We start from the raw sequence: 6,000 nt of genomic DNA on the forward strand, positions 1-6,000 counted from the left end.
TCACATATAGAGTGTCTATGGTTGTTCCGAAATATATATAGATGTGTCGACATTGAAATGTCCCGTTCTTATTGATTAAAAACGTTCCATATTAATTGATTTCGTTGCGAGGTTTTGACCTCTATATGAGACGTTTTTCAAAGACTGCATTCATTTTTAAACAAACCATAACCTTTATTTCATCAATAAAGGTTTAAAAAGCTTTACGTAGATTATCAAATAATGATAATCTAAAATATCCTGTTTACACACGACCATTACATAATGGTTTACAATACAAATATGTTACAACAAAATAAGTTTCTTGAATGCAGTTTTTACACAATATCATATAAGCATGGATTCCAAATCTTGTCCTTATTTAAGTATGCGACAGCGGAAGCTCTTAATAATCACCTGAGAATAAACATGCTTAAAACGTCAACAAAAATGTTGGTGAGTTATAGGTTTAACCTATATATATCAAATCGTAACAATAGACCACAAGATTTCATATTTCAATACACATCCCATACATAGAGATAAAAATCATTCATATGGTGAACACCTGGTAACTGACAATAACAAGATGCATATATAAGAATATCCCCATCATTCCGGGACACCCTTCGGATATGATATAAATTTCGAAGTACTAAAGCATCCGGTACTTTGGATGGGGTTTGTTAGGCCCAATAGATCTATCTTTAGGATTCGCGTCAATTAGGGTGTCTGTTCCCTAATTCTTAGATTACCAGACTTAATAAAAAGGGGCATATTTGATTTCGATAATTCAACCATAGAATGTAGTTTCACGTACTTGTGTCTATTTTGTAAATCATTTATAAAACCTGCATGTATTCTCATCCCAAAAATATTAGATTTTAAAAGTGGGACTATAACTCACTTTCACAGATTTTTACTTCGTCGGGAAGTAAGACTTGGCCACTGGTTGATTCACGAACCTATAACAATATATACATATATATCAAAGTATGTTCAAAATATATTTACAACACTTTTAATATATTTTGATGTTTTAAGTTTATTAAGTCAGTTGTCCTCGTTAGTAACCTACAACTAGTTGTCCACAGTTAGATATACAGAAATAAATCGATAAATATTATCTTGAATCAATCCACGACCCAGTGTATACGTATCTCAGTATTGATCACAACTCAAACTATATATATTTTGGAATCAACCTCAACCCTGTATAGCTAACTCCAACATTCACATATAGAGTGTCTATGGTTGTTCCGAAATATATATAGATGTGTCGACATGATAGGTCAAACATTGTATACGTGTCTATGGTATCTCAAGATTACATAATATACAATACAAGTTGATTAAGTTATGGTTGGAATAGATTTGTTACAAATTTTCACGTAGCTAAAATTAGAAAAATTATCCAATCTTGTTTTACCCATAACTTCTTCATTTTAAATCCGTTTTGAGTGAATCAAATTACTATGGTTTCATATTGAACTCTATTTTATGAATCTAAACAGAAAAAGTATAGGTTTATAGTCGGAAAAATAAGTTACAAGTCGTTTTTGTAAAGGTAGTCATTTCAGTCGAAAGAACGACGTCTAGATGACCATTTTAGAAAACATACTTCCACTTTGAGTTTAACCATAATTTTTGGATATAGTTTCATGTTCATAATAAAAATCATTTTCTCAGAATAACAACTTTTAAATCAAAGTTTATCATAGTTTTTAATTAACTAACCCAAAACAGCCCGCGGTGTTACTACGACGGCGTAAATCCGGTTTTACGGTGTTTTTCGTGTCTCCAGGTTTTAAATCATTAAGTTAGCATATCATATAGATATAGAACATGTGTTTAGTTGATTTTAAAAGTCAAGTTAGAAGGATTAACTTTTGTTTGCGAACAAGTTTAGAATTAACTAAACTATGTTCTAGTCATTACAAGTTTAAACCTTCGAATAAGATAGCTTTATATGTATGAATTGAATGATGTTATGAACATCATTACTACCTTAAGTTCCTTGGATAAACCTACTGGAAAAGTGAAAAATGGATCTAGTTTCAACGGATCCTTGGATGGCTCGAAGTTCTTGAAGCAGAATCATGACACGAAAACAAGTTCAAGTAAGATCATCACTTGAAATAAGATTGTTATAGTTATAGAAATTGAACCAAAGTTTGAATATGATTATTACCTTGTATTAGAATGATAACCTACTGTAAGAAACAAAGATTTCTTGAGGTTTGAAGATCACCTTACAAGATTGGAAGTGAGCTAGCAAACTTGAAAGTATTCTTGATTTTATAAAACTAGAACTTTTGGAATTTATGAAGAACACTTAGAACTTGAAGATAGAACTTGAGAGAGATCAATTAGATGAAGAAAATTGAAGAATGAAAGTGTTTGTAGGTGTTTTTGGTCGTTGGTGTATGGATTAGATATAAAGGATATGTAATTTTGTTTTCATGTAAATAAGTCATGAATGATTACTCATATTTTTGTAATTTTATGAGATATTTCATGCTAGTTGCCAAATGATGGTTCCCACATGTTTTAGGTGACTCACATGGGCTACTAAGAGCTGATCATTGGAGTGTATATACCAATAGTACATACATCTAAAAGCTGTGTATTGTACGAGTACGAATACGGGTGCATACGAGTAGAATTGTTGATGAAACTGAACGAGGATGTAATTGTAAGCATTTTTGTTAAGTAGAAGTATTTTGATAAGTGTATTGAAGTCTTTCAAAATTGTATAAATACATATTAAAACACTACATGTATATACATTTTAACTGAGTCGTTAAGTCATCGTTAGTCGTTACATGTAAGTGTTGTTTTGAAACCTTTAGGTTAACGATCTTGTTAAATGTTGTTAACCCAATGTTTATAATATCAAATGAGATTTTAAATTATTATATTATCATGATATTATCATGTATGAATATCTCTTAATATGATATATATACATTAAATGTCTTTACAACGATCATCGTTACATATATGTCTCGTTTAAAAATCATTAAGTTAGTAGTCTTGTTTTTACATATGTAGTTCATTGTTAATATACTTAATGATATGTTTACTTATCATAGTATCATGTTAACTATATATATATCCATATATATGTCATCATATAGTTTTTACAAGTTTTAACGTTCGTGTTAACTTGGGTGGTCAATTGTCTATATGAAACATATTTCAATTAATCAAGTCTTAACAAGTTTGATTGCTTAACATGTTGGAAACATTTAATCATGTAAATATCAATCTCAATTAATATATATAAACATGGAAAAGTTCGGGTCATTACAGTACCTACCCGTTAAATAAATTTCGTCCCGAAATTTTAAGCTGTTGAAGGTGTTGACGAATCTTCTGGAAATAGATGCGGGTATTTCTTCTTCATCTGATCTTCACGCTCCCAGGTGAACTCGGGTCCTCTACGAGCATTCCATCAAACCTTAATAATTGGTATCTTGTTTTGCTTAAGTCTTTTAACCTCACGATCCATTATTTCGACGGGTTCTTCGATGAATTGAAGTTTTTCGTTGATTTGGATTTCATCTAACGGAATAGTGAGATCTTCTTTAGCAAAACATTTCTTCAAATTCGAGACGTGGAAAGTGTTATGTACAGCCGCGAGTTGTTGAGGTAACTCAAGTCGGTAAGCTACTGGTCCGACACGATCAATAATCTTGAATGGTCCAATATACCTTGGATTTAATTTCCCTCGTTTACCAAATCGAACAACGCCTTTCCAAGGTGCAACTTTAAGCATGACCATTTCTCCAATTTCAAATTCTATATCTATTCTTTTAATGTCAGCGTAGCTCTTTTGTCGACTTTGGGCGGTTTTCAACCGTTGTTGAATTTGGATGATCTTCTCGGTAGTTTCTTGTATAATCTCCGGACCCGTAATCTGTCTATCCCCCACTTCACTCCAACAAATCGGAGACCTGCACTTTCTACCATAAAGTGCTTCAAACGGCGCCATCTCAATGCTTGAATGGTAGCTGTTGTTGTAGGAAAATTCTGCTAACGGTAGATGTCGATCCCAAATCAATAACACATGCTCGTAGCATGTCTTCAAGCGTTTGTATCGTCCTTTCGCTCTGCCCATCAGTTTGTGGATGATAGGCAGTACTCATGTCTAGACGAGTTCCTAATGCTTGCTGTAATGTCTGCCAGAATCTTGAAATAAATCTGCCATCCCTATCAGAGATAATAGAGATTGGTATTCCATGTCTGGAGACGACTTCCTTCAAATACAGTCGTGCTAACTTCTCCATCTTGTCATCTTCTCTTATTGGCAGGAAGTGTGCTGATTTGGTGAGACGATCAACTATTACCCAAATAGTATCAAAACCACTTGCAGTCCTTGGCAATTTAGTGATGAAATCCATGGTAATGTTTTCCCATTTCCATTCTGGGATTTCGGGTTGTTGAAGTAGACCTGATGGTTTTTGATGCTCAGCTTTGACCTTAGAACACGTCAAACATTCTCCTACGTATTTAGCAACATCGGCTTTCATACCCGGCCACCAAAAATGTTTCTTGAGATCCTTGTACATCTTCCCCGTTCCAGGATGTATTGAGTATCTGGTTTTATGAGCTTCTCTAAGTACCATTTCTCTCATATCTCCAAATTTTGGTACCCAAATCCTTTCAGCCCTATACCGGGTTCCGTCTTCCTGAATATTAAGATGCTTCTCCGATCCTTTAGGTATTTGATCCTTTAAATTTCCCTCTTTTAAAACTCCTTGTTGCGCCTCCTTTATTTGAGTAGTAAGGTTAGTGTGAATCATTATATTCATAGATTTTACTCGAATGGGTTCTCTGTCCTTTCTGCTCAAGGCGTCGGCTACCACATTTGCCTTTCCTGGGTGGTAACGAATCTCAAAGTCGTAATCATTCAACAATTCAATCCACCTACGCTGCCTCATATTCAGTTGTTTCTGATTAAATATGTGTTGAAGACTTTTGTGGTCGGTATATATAATACTTTTGACCCCATATAAGTAGTGCCTCCAAGTCTTTAATGCAAAAACAACCGCGCCTAATTCCAAATCATGCGTCGTATAATTTTGCTCGTGAATCTTCAATTGTCTAGACGCATAAGCAATCACCTTCGTTCGTTGCATTAATACACAACCGAGACCTTGCTTTGATGCGTCACAATAAATCACAAAATCATCATTCCCTTCAGGCAATGACAATATAGGTGCCGTAGTTAGCTTTTTCTTCAATAATTGAAACGCCTTCTCTTGTTCATCCTTCCATTCAAATTTCTTCCCTTTATGCGTTAATGCAGTCAAGGGTTTTGCTATTTTGGAGAAATCTTGGATGAATCTTCTGTAGTAACCAGCCAATCCTAAAAATTGACGTATATGCTTCGGAGTTTTCGGGGTTTCCCACTTTTCAACAGTGTCTATCTTTGCCGAATCCACCTTAATACCTTCTTTGTTCACTATGTGACCGAGGAATTGAACTTCTTCCAACCAAAATGCACACTTTGAAAACTTAGCGTACAATTCTTCCTTCCTCAATACTTCTAACACCTTTCTCAAATGTTCACCATGTTCTTGTTCATTCTTTGAGTAAATAAGTATGTCATCAATGAAAACAATGACAAACTTGTCAAGGTATGGTCCACACACTCGGTTCATAAGGTCCATGAACACAGCTGGTGCATTAGTTAAACCAAACGGCATGACCATAAACTCGTAATGACAGTAACGTGTTCTGAAAGCAGTCTTTGGAATATCATCTTCTTTCACCCGCATTTGATGACACCCGGAACGTAAGTCAATCTTTGAATAAACAGACGAGCCTTGTAGTTGATCAAATAAGTCGTCGATTCTCGGTAGTGGGTAGCGGTTCTTGATGGTAAGTTTGTTCAACTCTCGGTAGTCGATACACAACCTGAATGTACCATCTTTCTTCTTGACAAACAAAACAGGAGCTCCCCACGGTGATGTGCTTGGTCGAATGAAATCACGCTCTAAAAGTTCTTGTAAT

Source organism: Rutidosis leptorrhynchoides, chromosome 4 (assembly GCF_046630445.1).
Source record: "Rutidosis leptorrhynchoides isolate AG116_Rl617_1_P2 chromosome 4, CSIRO_AGI_Rlap_v1, whole genome shotgun sequence".
In the NCBI taxonomy this organism is placed as follows: domain Eukaryota; kingdom Viridiplantae; phylum Streptophyta; class Magnoliopsida; order Asterales; family Asteraceae; genus Rutidosis; species Rutidosis leptorrhynchoides.